This window comes from Helianthus annuus, chromosome 17 (genome assembly GCF_002127325.2).
Source record: "Helianthus annuus cultivar XRQ/B chromosome 17, HanXRQr2.0-SUNRISE, whole genome shotgun sequence".
Taxonomy (NCBI): Eukaryota; Viridiplantae; Streptophyta; class Magnoliopsida; order Asterales; family Asteraceae; genus Helianthus; species Helianthus annuus.
In genome coordinates this window covers 73,987,684-74,002,631 of record NC_035449.2, presented here as the reverse complement: position 1 = coordinate 74,002,631, position 14,948 = coordinate 73,987,684, and the positions used below count along the sequence as shown (strand labels likewise).

Below are 14,948 nucleotides of genomic sequence, written 5' to 3'. Positions count from 1 at the left end.
TCGACTAGCATGTTAACATATAACCTCTTTAACGCCCCTTAAAACAAGGAGTGAGTGGGATGCATTGCCATATCACCATTAACACTAAATATGTTAGAGTATACAATATGGCCTTAGTTGCTAGAATTAAAAATTAGAGTACACGATAATTTACCACCTTGTGATTTGACACTAAAATCAATTTGCACCCCTCTAAGAAAACTTTGGACATTTGAGCCATTCGCATTTGCACTTCGCTTCAGTTTGCAACCCTGCGTTTGTTTGAACGTTAGAAATGTTGTGAATTGACGTTATTGCCCTGGTTCCTTATATTATTATTATTATTTTATTATTTATTATTATAATTATAAAAGTGCACCCCTATGGGTTCTAGTATACACTAACACACACCATTATCTTCAAGATATAGGTTCTAGTAAACACAAGGGTTCAAGTAAACATTATATGGGTTTTACCCGGCAACATCTTTAAACTTTAGACATATTCACATAGGGGTTCTAATAAACATTATATGGGTGACTCATGGTGTGCGGTGATGGGGCTAGTGGCGGTGGGGTTGGTGTACGACGTTCTGGCGGCGGAGGTGGTGGTGGTAGTCGCGGTGGTGATAGTGAAGGGCGGGGGAGGACTTGCAAGTAATGCCACGGTAATGCGGCAGCGCGTGTCACACCCCCAAAATCCACACGCGGAGTAACACCACTTGGAGGCGTGACATGACCAGGATCAAGCCACCAATCATATCGAACATGTAATTAATAACAAGTAAAGTAAATGCAAACCAATCATTCAATACGATAGGTGTTCAAAACATAAGTATAGTTTCAAAGTGTAGCGGAAGCATAGCGTAAAACCAAAGCAAGTAATAAGTTTCCTAATGTTTAAGTTCATAACATGGCATCCACGATCCATGTCCCATAACGACCTGCTCCTCCCTGTGCAAGCTCCATATGTACCTAAGGTCCTGCAAGGCATGCAGCAGAGAGTCAACAACTAGTTGAGCGAGTTCACAGTTAATAGTTCAGTAATCGTAATAGTATAGTAAGCCTTGTGTTCGTTCATTAAGTCATGTATCGTATTAGTTCGTATCGCGGCCCTCTAGGCATGTATGCGAAGATTAGGGGAAGTTTCCCAAGTATTCTAGACTAGGTATATTTGTAGCGCAGCCACCCGGCATGTGTGCGAAGTTTAGTATATGGTTCGCAGCCATCCCAGGCATGTGTGCGAAGATTAGTCATATTATCGCAGCCAACCCTGGCGTGTGTGCGAAGATCAGTTCAATTAGTATCACTAGTCTAGTCGTATCTTATCAATAACCCTTCCTCACCCGAGGACCATATAACTAAGTTCCATTAGCTAGGTAAGTGCAAGTAAATAATCCAATCCCATTCCCGCCCTGGGAACCCCATGCCTTGGCTATGTGAACTCACCTTGGTTTGCTCGGTATGCTAAGTATGTGCTCACAGTCAATCAATCACGTCCTAAAGTACGTACGTATACATCATCAGTTTGTAATCACTAAGTTCACGTATAAGCACAATTAATGGTCTTCAAGTAATATAAATCACATAAACCAACATCGTACAATTCATGCATAGCATCTAACAGCAGTTAGTTAACTCAGTTAAGTTTTATCAGAAATAATCAAATTACAGTGCCTGTTTGTACCTCGACGAAACTCACATGTTTCGTCGGACATTCCCTTCGGCGAATCACATTTGTTTCATCACGCTTCCCTTTGGCGAAACACATGTGTGTTTCGTCGGATCCGTTTCGCCGAGAATCAGTTTCGTAGAAGGTCAGTTACGTCACATAACATATCAGTCACAAACATTTATACAGAAAACCCTAGCTGCCGTCACCATCAACACAGAAATCATGCAGAAATCATTTAGCATAACATTATTATCCAAATACAGTAATCACCCAATCATTATTGTTCATATGGAAAAGCATTAACCAATTCATATCATAATAACTTATCTCTAGCATGAACCCTAGACTATGAGACGACTCTAAATCATAACATACGCAGACCCGATGATCATGCTCTGTAAACGTAATACTACCGATAGCATACAAAACCAAGCTAAATACCACAGAAACGTAAAGCATTCAGGAAAAATCATCACATGTATACGACACCATACATCTGAATTCATGTAGTTTGCTACTCTAGTTAAACACATAAAAGCATCGATAAACAGATATTCACACGATAGGATTCACACTAACCAATTGAGATGAAGAAACACAGATTTCAAGCGATAGAGATGATGGTGAACAATGGTTGTTGCCGTCGCACAGTGGAGAGAACTCTTAGGGTTTCTTATTTGCCGAAAAGTGTGAAACAGAAGTCGTTATACGCTAATATAAATGAATGAACGTTATGGGCCCGTAATGGGCTTCGACGAATTACTGGGCCGGCGAAACACATGTTTCGTCGGGATTGGATTGGCGAAACAAGCTTTTGTTTCGTCGAGTTGGGTCATGGCGAATCGCTTGATTCGTCGAGCCGTTCAACGTTCAACAGTTTAAGTTTAAGTTTTCAGATAAGCTAGATCTTTCCGATAAGTTTCATGTTATAACCTAAAACACATAAACATGCAACAATCATAGTGCCTTTCATTATAACATAACGTGTATGGTTACAAGTCAAACAAGCCAACAACTAAACAGTCAAAGTCAACGTGCAATAAATGCGAAAGTGAAAGTCGGAAACTCGAGTTGTCACATTATCCCCAACTTGAAAGAAATTTCGTCCCGAAATTTAGCATGCGGTTACTGAGGAAGCTAGGTAAGTTGTATCGTTTACTGGTTTTCCCGGGGTGTCACATCATCCCCCCGTTGATTTGGAATTTCGTCCCGAAATTCTGCAGTAGTAGCTTCAGCCTCAGTAGTGGTTGCATTGGTTCCGAATAACTGGGGATACTTGAGTTTCATTTGATCTTCATGCTCCCAGGTGAACTCTGGGCCGCGAAGGGAGTTCCAACGAACTCGAACAAGAGGGATTCTCGTGTTCTTGAGGACCTTAACATCCTGGTCCGTGATTTCAACAGGTTCTTCGACGAACTGCAACCGCTCGTCGATAGTGAGCTCCTTCAAGGGGACTATGAGGGTCTCATCTGACAGGCACTTCTTCAGATTCGACACGTGAAAAACATTGTGAACTGCACCGAGTTCAGCTGGTAAGTTCAGTCTGTAGGCCACTTTGCCTATTCTTTCTGCAATTTCGAACGGTCTGACATACCGTGGATTAAGTTTACCTCGCTTGCCAAAGCGAACCACACCCTTCCAGGGTGAGACTTTGAGTAAAACCCGGTCCCCGACCTGAAATTACAATGGCTTCCTACGCTTATCCGCGTAGCTTTTCTGATGTCGCGAGCTGCCGCCATGCGTTGTCGTATTTGTGCAGTCTTTTCCGTGGTGTCCACTATAAGTTCTGGACCCGTGATCTGACTATCCCCCACCTTTGCCCAACAGAGGGGTGACCGGCATTTACGCCCGTACAATGCCTCGAATGGAGCGGCTTGAATGCTGGTGTGATAACTGTTATTATACGAGAACTCAACTAAAGGGAGATGCTTTTCCCAGCTGTTGCCGAAATCAATGACACATGCCCGAAGCATGTCTTCTAGAATTTGAATCGTGCGCTCAGACTGCCCATCCGTCTGAGGGTGATAAGCCGTGCTCATGTCTAGCCACGAGCCAAAAGCCTTGTGCATTGCTTGCCATAGTTCTGACGTGAATCGTGCATCGCGATCTGAAATGATAGAGGTGGGCACCCCGTGCCTTGAGACTACTTCCTTCAAGTATATGTCTGCTAGTGTGGAGAACTTATCAGTTTCCTTGATAGCCAAGAAGTGAGCAGACTTGGTGAGTCGATCCACGATCACCCAAATAGTATTGTTCCCACGCTGGGATCTAGGTAGGCTTGTAATAAAATCCATGGAAATTTCCTCCCATTTCCACTGTGGTATCTTTGGTTGCTGAAGTAAGCCTGCTGGTTTCTGATACTCTGCCTTGACTCTTGCACAGGTCAAGCACTTGCTGACGTAGGTAGCGATGTGGGCCTTCATGCTAGGCCACCAATACGTGGTTCTGATGTCGTGGTACATTTTATCCGACCCTGGATGTACCGAGTAGCGTGATTTGTGAGCTTCATCCATCACCAGCTCACGCAAGTCGCCATAATGTGGGACCCAAATACGCCCTGTTACATAGTAGGCACCGTCTTCCTTCTGTTCTAATCGTTGCCTTGAGCCGCGTAAGGCTTCAGCCCTTACGTTTTCCGGTTTCAATGCTTCTACCTGAGCATCTCGTATCTGTGCTGGAAGACTAGACTGAATGGTGAGTTGCAATGCTCGTACGCGCTTAGGTGTAGTGTCTTTCCGACTGAGGGCGTCATCCACAACATTGGCTTTGCCTGGATGGTACTTGATGGCGCATTCATAATCATTCAAAAGTTCGACCCATCTTCGTTGACGCATGTTCAAATCCTTTTGCTTAAGGATATGCTCGAGACTCCTTGGATCGGTGTAAACAGTGCACTTGGTACCGTACAGGTAGTGTCGCCATATCTTAAGCGCGAAAACAACAGCTCCCAGCTCTAAATCGTGCGTCGTGTAGTTCCGTTCATGAACCTTGAGTTGACGAGAAGCGTAGGCAATAACTTTATCCCGTTGCATCAATACACAACCAAGACCCTGTATCGACGCGTCACAATAAACCACAAAATCGTCCGTGCCCTCTGGCAACGAGAGAATAGGTGCATTGCAAAGTCTATCCTTTAGGTACTGAAAGGCAGTTTCCTGTGTATTACCCCAACGGTAGGTGACACCTTTCTGTGTCAGTAGTGTAACTGCGCGATCTTTGAGAAATCTTTGATAAACCGTCTGTAGTAACCCGCCAAACCCAAAAATTGGCGTATTTCTGTTGGTGTACGCGGTGCAGGCCAGTTCCTGATCGAATCTACCTTGGATGGATCAACATGAATCCCATCTTTGTTTACCACGTGGCCTAGAAAGTGGACTTCACGAAGCCAGAAGTCGCATTTTAAAACTTGGCGTACAGTTGTTCCGTTCGTAGGAGTTCCAAAATCAATCGTAAATGCTGCTCGTGTTCCTCCTGACTCTTGGAATAGATCAGGATGTCATCAATAAAAACTATCACAAATTTATCCAGGTAGGGCTTGCATACCCTGTTCATTAGATCCATAAATACGGCAGGCGCGTTCGTTAACCCAAATGGCATGACTAGGAACTCATAGTGACCGTAGCGAGTTCTGAATGCGGTTTTGGAGACGTCCTCATCCCGGACTCTCAGCTGATGATAACCTGATCTTAGGTCTATCTTGGAGTAGTAGCTCGACCCTTGCAACTGGTCGAATAAGTCGTCAATACGTGGAAGAGGATAACGGTTCTTCACCGTTACCTTGTTAAGTTCCCGGTAATCAATGCACATCCTGAAGGTACCGTCCTTCTTTTTCACGAATAACACTGGAGCTCCCCAAGGCGAAGAGCTTGGACGAATGAAGCCCTTTTCCAAAAGTTCTTGTAGCTGCTTTGACAGTTCTTCCAGTTCAGTTGGAGCTAAGCGATACGGTGCTCGAGCTATGGTGCTGCTCCTGGAGCGAGCTCGATCTGGAATTCAACTTGGCGATGAGGAGGTAAACCGGGTAAATCTTCAGGAAACACTTGAGGAAAATCTCGTACAACTGGAATATCCTCCAACTTCTTTTCCTTCGCTGATGCATCAGTAACGAGTGCTAGAATGGCGGTGTGCTGTAACACCCCAAAAACGTAAACCCGTATGTTATAAAGTTCAAGGAATTAATAAACAAGAAATTACCAATTAAGAACTTAACCTAGTTAAGTTCTAGTCTAGAAATAACTCATATTATGGTTAAAATACTTGAAACTAGAGAAAATGGTAGTCAAGGGACTAAACTTGTCAAAAATGAAACTCTTATTACTAATAGTAACAAAATCAAAACCAAACACACCAAAAATTGGTGGTCTGGTCGACAGAAGCAGAGAAAAGGGGCGACCCCCATATCCAAAACCCTAACATCACCATTTCTTGCAAATTGAAGGCTCAAATCCTAACCAAAACAAAATCCGAGCTTAGAATCGTGTTCCTCATCGCGAGAGGGTCTAGAGGTATGTAAAATTTTGTGAGAATTCACTACTTGAAATTCTCATGAATCTAGCAAAATCTGAAATTTATTTGATGCATGATAGTAATTAGTTAGATTAAAGATGAAATAGTGTCTAGGGTTAAAACCTAGACAACTATAGGTGAAATCATGCCCTAATTCAGGAAAATTCCATGAATCCATAAATGTTAAGTTATGGGTTTTGTATGTTGATGATGAATATTAGGATTTTGAGTGTAATCCTAGTATAAATTTCATTATAAGAAGTAATTCCAGTGATATTGATACTAATTGTATGCAAAATTGCTATTATAGTGAAATTTGATGGCAAATCTTAAAGTCACGAACTTGTTTATGAAGGTGGAAAAATCTGACCCGCTAGGTGTTTGTAGAAATGCCTAAGTGAGGACTTAAATGTTAAAATTTGGATAAAAACGCAGATTTGATAATGGTCCATAATGATGTGATTATGGTCATGAAAAGAGTTCTAAACATGTTGTGAAAACTGAATTTTCTAGGCAAAGAGTCCGGTTCCTCTAGCGGACAAGCCGAGGGGAAATCACGAGGAAAAGGCGCGCTCTAAAGGTACGAAATTTATCGTTTCGTTACATTATACCTTATTGTTAGTTTTATGTAGTCAATTTTGAAACACGACGACCAAGATTTACCAATACGTCACGAATATGATTAGTGCCTTAAACAAGTAAATGGGTCAAAACAAGTGAAAATGCATGAAATCTTACATATCCGAAATGGTGTGTAAGTTTAACACCCAAACGGGTCAAACAAGTTATGGTAATAAGCATGAAGCATGACCTTATTACACAATGCGTGAATTACATGATAAGTATGCCGTGTAACGAACACCATACCCAAATTAAGAAATCTTGTTCTTAATATAGGAGCTAAGGTGCATATCCGATGCATGAAAATAGTATAAACAACCAAATATTATGTCTTGTAATCTAGGGTGTAAGTTGATTTCGTAAGCATGCCCGCTCAAGAATAGTTGAGTAATGTTATAAACCAAAACAAGTATGAAGTACTAGCCCAGCCGCGCAGCAATTTATGCGAATTTGTGTTGTTTCGACTCATAGCGAATCAGCAAGAAAACTGCATTTTAAACAAGGAAGAGATGTGCAGAGTCTACCGTAAATTACGGTAGTACCGTAATTTACGGTGGCCTGAAATTATTTACGGTGAGTCTCTACTGTGTTACGGTAGATCCCAAATGACCAGAAGCCACCGTAATTTACGGTGACACCGTAAATTACGGTGGAGCCCTGTTTGACAAAAGTTGTTTTGATCATTTTCTCGAATCCGTGTTCGGACCTGATTCGAATACGTAATTACCAAGAGTGTTAGTACTGATGCTTGTTTTAAATGTTAGTTCTCAGGTACCAAGAAAAAGGATGAAGATCAAGCAAATGAATCGAACCGAACACACACATTTTAAGAACGCTTCCGCATCCAAACTTTGTGTTAGAAACTATGTAAATTAATGGTAGTTACTGTCTTGTATGTGGTTTGTAACAACAATACACGAAGGTTGTGTTAATTTTGGGTTAAACTATGAAAGTTTTTGTAAAGTCGTCATTTTGGCGTTAAATGCAAGGTTTTTAGGTTATTAAATTTGGTAAAATAAGCTGGGTCTTACAAGTTGGTAATCAGAGCTTAAGGTTGCCAATAAGTGTTCGGTTCAAGCTTGATCAACATCCGGTAAGAGTTATTGCTTAAGTAGAATTTAGAAGTATAGAAATAATTCACAAACGAATATACATGGAAAAGAGTGTGTAAGCACACTCAAACACGAGAAAAGCATGAAACAAGAATAATAGAATCAAGAGTGTGTAAGCACACTCAAACACGAGAAAAGCATGAGACAAGAATGATTGAGTCAAGTTGCGAACTTGATCAAATCAAAACAAGTAAAACATGTATTACAAATGAAATGTTTAACGATATATGTAAACATTTCAGTATCAAAGATGGCAAGCGGAGGTGACGGAGATGCGGTGCCAAGAGTCACCGAACAGATGAGAATAGTGATTGCCGAAGAAGTTGGAAAGGCGATCGAAAACAGCTTGTCGAATTTCATTGATAAAATCCAAAATACGGTTTTATCAGTGGTAGAAGAAAGAATCAAGAAGCTGGAAGATAATTCAAATCTAGCAAAGGAAAAATCCGGGGAACGAAAACCTTGTTCATACAAGGAATTCATAGCTTGTAAACCGCCTATCTATAATGGGGAAGTTGATCCAATCGTGTGTCAGCGATGGATAGGCGATATCGAGGGAGTGTTCGAGAGAACACATTGTGATGAAAATGACTACGTAGCTTATGGTACGGGTCAATTAAGAGGTCAAGCGAAGGATTGGTGGGATAACAAGAAGAAAGAGATTGGAAACGAAGCGGCTAAGGCCATGACGTGGGAGGAGTTTAAGACGCCGTTTCTTAAACACCATAGCCCCAAAGCGGTTATAAACAAGATTAAGGAAGAGTTCATGCAACTCAGACACAAGGGTGAATCCATAGACAAGATCACGGGGGTGTTTATGGACAAAATGAAGTTCTGTGATGATCTGATCACGAACGAAGAACAGAAAGTCTATTACTACCATAACATGCTGAGCGCTGAATATAGGGAGTTCATAACCCCTTCAAAGTATGAGACCCTTACCGAGATTGTCAATGCTGCTCGGGAAAGGGAGATTGAGTTGAAGAAGAGTATAGAGCGGGGTGAACGAAGGGCACAGGATATAAATCCAAGCCCTACCAAGAAGGCAAGAACGAATGAAACATCAAAGAAATCAGACGCAAGGAGCGGTACGCCAAGTTGCAAAATCTGCGGCAAGAATCACAAAGGTGAATGTCGCTTCAAGGATAAGCCATGTCCTATATGTCGAAAAACGGGACATATGGCTATATCATGCCCGGAAAAAGTGACCGTTTGTTATAACTGTTACCGAACGGGTCACAAAAGATCAGAGTGCCCAGAATTGGCGGGAAAGAATGAAGGGCAAGATTCAAAAGGTGAAGCCGCAAAAGCCAAAGCAAGATCCTTTCAATTGACCGCTGCTGAAGCAAAGGTCGAACCTGACGTGGTCTCAGGTATATTCACTATAAATTCAATTCCCGCACGTGTGTTATTTGATACTGGTGCGAATAAATCCTTTGTTTCATATGGGTTTATTCGACACCCCTCATTTGTTCTAACAAAATTGCCTATGCCTTTAGAGGTAGAGATAGGTAATAATAAAAGCTTTATTGTCTGTGATGTATGTAAAAACTGCACGATGAATATTGATGATGAGGAATATGCAATAGACTTGATCCCGATGTCGATGGGAGAATTCCAAGTGGTAGTGGGAATGGATTGGCTATCCCGTTACCACGCAAAAGTGGTTTGTTTCCGAAAGGAAATAAAACTAACTTCTCCTAGCGGAAAGCAAGTTACAATATATGGAGAAAAGGGAGGTAACCCGGTGATATGCTCAATGCTAGAAGCTCGCAAACTCATGAAACATGGATGCAAGGCCTTTATGGTATATGCGAGCGAAACGGAAAAGGAACTCCTCAAAATTGGGGATGTACCAGTCGTGCGAGATTATGAAGACGTGTTTCCGGAAGAACTACCGGGGATACCGCCAGAACGGGAGGTAGAGTTCGGAATCGAGTTGATTCCGGGCGCGAAACCCGTGGCCAAGGCGCCATACCGACTTGCACCGTCGGAGTTACAAGAATTGATGTCTCAAATTCAGGAATTTCTTGACAAGGGATTTATCCGACCGAGTGTGTCTCCGTGGGGCGCACCAGTCTTATTCGTGAAAAAGAAAGATGGTAGTATGCGCATGTGTATCGATTACCGGGAGTTAAACAAACTCACGGTGAAGAATCGATACCCACTTCCAAGAATCGACGATTTATTCGACCAACTGCAAGGAGCAAGTTGGTTTTCCAAAATTGATCTCCGATCCGGTTATCACCAATTGAAAGTCAAGGAGGAGGACGTACCCAAAACGGCTTTCCGTACGAGGTACGGGCATTATGAATTCCTCGTAATGCCTTTCGGATTGACCAATGCGCCCGCGGCTTTCATGGACCTCATGAACCGGGTTTGCAAACCCATGCTAGATAAGTCGGTAATTGTATTTATCGACGACATTCTGGTATATTCAAAGAGTGAAGCCGAACACGTGTGTCATTTGCGGGAGATATTAGACACACTTAGACGAGAGAAGCTGTATGCAAAATTCACGAAGTGTGCTTTCTGGTTACGGGAAGTACAGTTTCTTGGGCATCTTATTAGTGCTAATGGAGTACTAGTAGATCCGTCAAAGATAGAAGATGTGACAAAATGGAGCCCTCCAAGAAATCCCTCGGAAATCCGAAGCTTTTTAGGGCTTGCGGGATATTATCGGAGATTCATACAGGATTTCTCCAAAATTGCCTTACCCTTGACCAAATTAACTCGTAAGGAGGAAAAGTTTGTGTGGGGCATTAAGCAAGAGGAAGCTTTCCAAACACTCAAGGAAAAGTTGACCCACGCTCCGGTACTGACCTTACCGGAAGGGACTGAAGACATGGTGGTTTACTCGGACGCTTCTCAATTGGGGCTCGGATGCGTGTTAATGCAACGAGGCAAGGTTATCGCCTATGCCTCGAGGCAATTGAAGATTCATGAAAATAAATATCCGGTTCACGACTTAGAATTGGCGGCGGTGGTGTTTGCCTTAAAGATATGGAGACATTACTTGTACGGAGTAAAGTTTACAATCTTTACCGACCATAAAAGCTTGAAATATTTCTTCGACCAGAAGGAATTAAACATGCGGCAAAGACGGTGGTTAGAAACCGTCAAGGACTATGACTGCGAAATACATTACCACCCCGGTAAGGCCAATGTAGTTGCCGATGCGCTGAGTCGCAAAACAGATTATGCCCCGATACGGGTACGATCAATGCAACTGGTTGTGACTTCAAGTTTACTAGAACGAATTCGAGAAGCACAAGATGAAGCTGTAAAGGCGGAAAACTGGAAAAAGGAAAGAATTATTGGTCAAGTTAAAGACCTTGAAGTGGGCAGTCACGGCCTAAGAACTCGTTTTAATAGAATCTGGGTCCCCAACACATGTGGTGTTAAGAAGCTTCTCCTTGATGAAGCTCATAAATCCCGTTATTCCATTCACCCGGGGGCGACCAAAATGTATCATGACTTGAAGCAAAACTATTGGTGGCCCGGAATGAAGCGAGACACTGTGAAATATGTGGAAAAATGCTTGACATGCCTACAAGTCAAAGCGGAACACCAAAAGCCGTATGGTAAGCTCCAACCGTTAGAAATTCCGGTTTGGAAATGGGAGCAAATCACGATGGACCTATTGACTAAACTACCTAAAACAAGTCGTGGTTTTGACGCTATTTGGGTGGTCGTGGATAGGTTAACTAAAAGCGCCCACTTTATTCCGATTCGTGAAACCTATACATCTGAGAAAATGTCGGAGGTATACACCAATGAAATCATAGCAAGGCATGGGGTACCGATATCCATTGTATCAGACAGAGATACTCGGTTTACCTCGAAATTCTGGCGTGAATTCCAAGAACAGATGGGAACCAAATTGTTCCTTAGCACTGCTTACCATCCACAAACGGATGGGCAGAGCGAAAGAACAATACAAACATTGGGTGATATGCTACGGGCTTGCATTATTGACTTTGGGGGTAGTTGGGATGTCCATTTACCCTTGGTCGAATTCGCGTATAATAATAGCTATCACGCGAGCATTAAAATGGCCCCGTATGAGCTATTATATGGCAGAAAGTGTCGGACTCCGGTATGTTGGGGAGAGGTGGGCCCGCGAGGGCTAGCACCAACTGATGTAATCCGAGCTACAAATGCGAAAATTGACATAGTTCGGACACATTTAAAGGCGGCTCAAGACCGACAAAAGGCATACGCAGACAAAAGAAATAGGCCAATCGAGTTCCAAGTTGGCGATATGGTCATGCTAAAGGTTTCCCCATGGAAGGGTATTATTAGATTCCGAAAAAGGGGAAAGTTGAGCCCGAGATTCATTGGGCCATTTAGAATCATTGAACGAGTTGGTAAGGTAGCTTATCGACTTGAATTACCCGAAGAATTGAGTGGGATTCATAACACATTTCACGTATCACATCTCCGGAAATGTTTGGCCGACGAGACCACTCATGTCCACTACGATGATATCGAGGTGGATAACAGTCTCAACTATGCAGTGAAACCGATTGTGATTTTAGATCGTAAAGAGAAAAGCTTGAGGAACAAAGTGATAAATCAAGTCAAGGTTAAGTGGGACCACAGAAAAGGGTCAGACACTACTTGGGAATCCGAAGAGGAGATGCGGCGTCTCTACCCTACATTATTTGGTACGTAATTCGGTTTCGGGGACGAAACCCCTTTTAAGGGGGGTGGACTTGTAACACCCCAAAAACGTAAACCCGTATGTTATAAAGTTCAAGGAATTAATAAACAAGAAATTACCAATTAAGAACTTAACCTAGTTAAGTTCTAGTCTAGAAATAACTCATATTATGGTTAAAATACTTGAAACTAGAGAAAATGGTAGTCAAGGGACTAAACTTGTCAAAAATGAAACTCTTATTACTAATAGTAACAAAATCAAAACCAAACACACCAAAAATTGGTGGTCTGGTCGACAGAAGCAGAGAAAAGGGGCGACCCCCATATCCAAAACCCTAACATCACCATTTCTTGCAAATTGAAGGCTCAAATCCTAACCAAAACAAAATCCGAGCTTAGAATCGTGTTCCTCATCGCGAGAGGGTCTAGAGGTATGTAAAATTTTGTGAGAATTCACTACTTGAAATTCTCATGAATCTAGCAAAATCTGAAATTTATTTGATGCATGATAGTAATTAGTTAGATTAAAGATGAAATAGTGTCTAGGGTTAAAACCTAGACAACTATAGGTGAAATCATGCCCTAATTCAGGAAAATTCCATGAATCCATAAATGTTAAGTTATGGGTTTTGTATGTTGATGATGAATATTAGGATTTTGAGTGTAATCCTAGTATAAATTTCATTATAAGAAGTAATTCCAGTGATATTGATACTAATTGTATGCAAAATTGCTATTATAGTGAAATTTGATGGCAAATCTTAAAGTCACGAACTTGTTTATGAAGGTGGAAAAATCTGACCCGCTAGGTGTTTGTAGAAATGCCTAAGTGAGGACTTAAATGTTAAAATTTGGATAAAAACGCAGATTTGATAATGGTCCATAATGATGTGATTATGGTCATGAAAAGAGTTCTAAACATGTTGTGAAAACTGAATTTTCTAGGCAAAGAGTCCGGTTCCTCTAGCGGACAAGCCGAGGGGAAATCACGAGGAAAAGGCGCGCTCTAAAGGTACGAAATTTATCGTTTCGTTACATTATACCTTATTGTTAGTTTTATGTAGTCAATTTTGAAACACGACGACCAAGATTTACCAATACGTCACGAATATGATTAGTGCCTTAAACAAGTAAATGGGTCAAAACAAGTGAAAATGCATGAAATCTTACATATCCGAAATGGTGTGTAAGTTTAACACCCAAACGGGTCAAACAAGTTATGGTAATAAGCATGAAGCATGACCTTATTACACAATGCGTGAATTACATGATAAGTATGCCGTGTAACGAACACCATACCCAAATTAAGAAATCTTGTTCTTAATATAGGAGCTAAGGTGCATATCCGATGCATGAAAATAGTATAAACAACCAAATATTATGTCTTGTAATCTAGGGTGTAAGTTGATTTCGTAAGCATGCCCGCTCAAGAATAGTTGAGTAATGTTATAAACCAAAACAAGTATGAAGTACTAGCCCAGCCGCGCAGCAATTTATGCGAATTTGTGTTGTTTCGACTCATAGCGAATCAGCAAGAAAACTGCATTTTAAACAAGGAAGAGATGTGCAGAGTCTACCGTAAATTACGGTAGTACCGTAATTTACGGTGGCCTGAAATTATTTACGGTGAGTCTCTACTGTGTTACGGTAGATCCCAAATGACCAGAAGCCACCGTAATTTACGGTGACACCGTAAATTACGGTGGAGCCCTGTTTGACAAAAGTTGTTTTGATCATTTTCTCGAATCCGTGTTCGGACCTGATTCGAATACGTAATTACCAAGAGTGTTAGTACTGATGCTTGTTTTAAATGTTAGTTCTCAGGTACCAAGAAAAAGGATGAAGATCAAGCAAATGAATCGAACCGAACACACACATTTTAAGAACGCTTCCGCATCCAAACTTTGTGTTAGAAACTATGTAAATTAATGGTAGTTACTGTCTTGTATGTGGTTTGTAACAACAATACACGAAGGTTGTGTTAATTTTGGGTTAAACTATGAAAGTTTTTGTAAAGTCGTCATTTTGGCGTTAAATGCAAGGTTTTTAGGTTATTAAATTTGGTAAAATAAGCTGGGTCTTACATGTGCCCCTTTCGTAAACATTTCTGAGCCTTCATGAAGGAGATGATGCCAACCACAGCACCACTCTTGTCGCCTTGAACTTCGAGAGGTTCCTTGCCAGGACAAGGAATGCGAACTATCTTCTCTTTGCATAAGATTTCTGCCTGGTGTTGGGATAACCAATCCATCCCAATAACGATATCGAAACTACCCAAAACTATGGGAATGAGATCAATCAAGAAGGTCTGACCAGCTAAGAACCCCTGACTACATGCGCGGCTTCTACACTTTTACCATTTGCTAATTCAACTACATATTTGGTGGTTAA

General features: G+C 41.6%; 1 long non-coding RNA gene across 3 annotated transcripts; it reads left to right on the top strand.

Annotated features, from left to right (window-relative positions):
* The first annotated feature begins 6,024 nt into the window (after positions 1-6,024).
* LOC110926014 lies at positions 6,025-14,580 on the top strand. Of its 3 annotated transcripts, XR_002584921.2 has the most exons (4): positions 6,025-6,158; positions 6,673-6,739; positions 13,503-13,569; positions 14,375-14,580. It is a non-coding gene; the product is annotated as an uncharacterized LOC110926014 (long non-coding RNA). The 3 variants fall into 3 exon arrangements; XR_002584923.2 differs by lacking the exons at positions 13,503-13,569; positions 14,375-14,580 and adding an exon at positions 7,545-7,750; XR_002584924.2 differs by lacking the exons at positions 6,025-6,158; positions 6,673-6,739 and adding an exon at positions 12,855-12,988.
* The last annotated feature ends 368 nt before the right edge of the window (positions 14,581-14,948 follow it).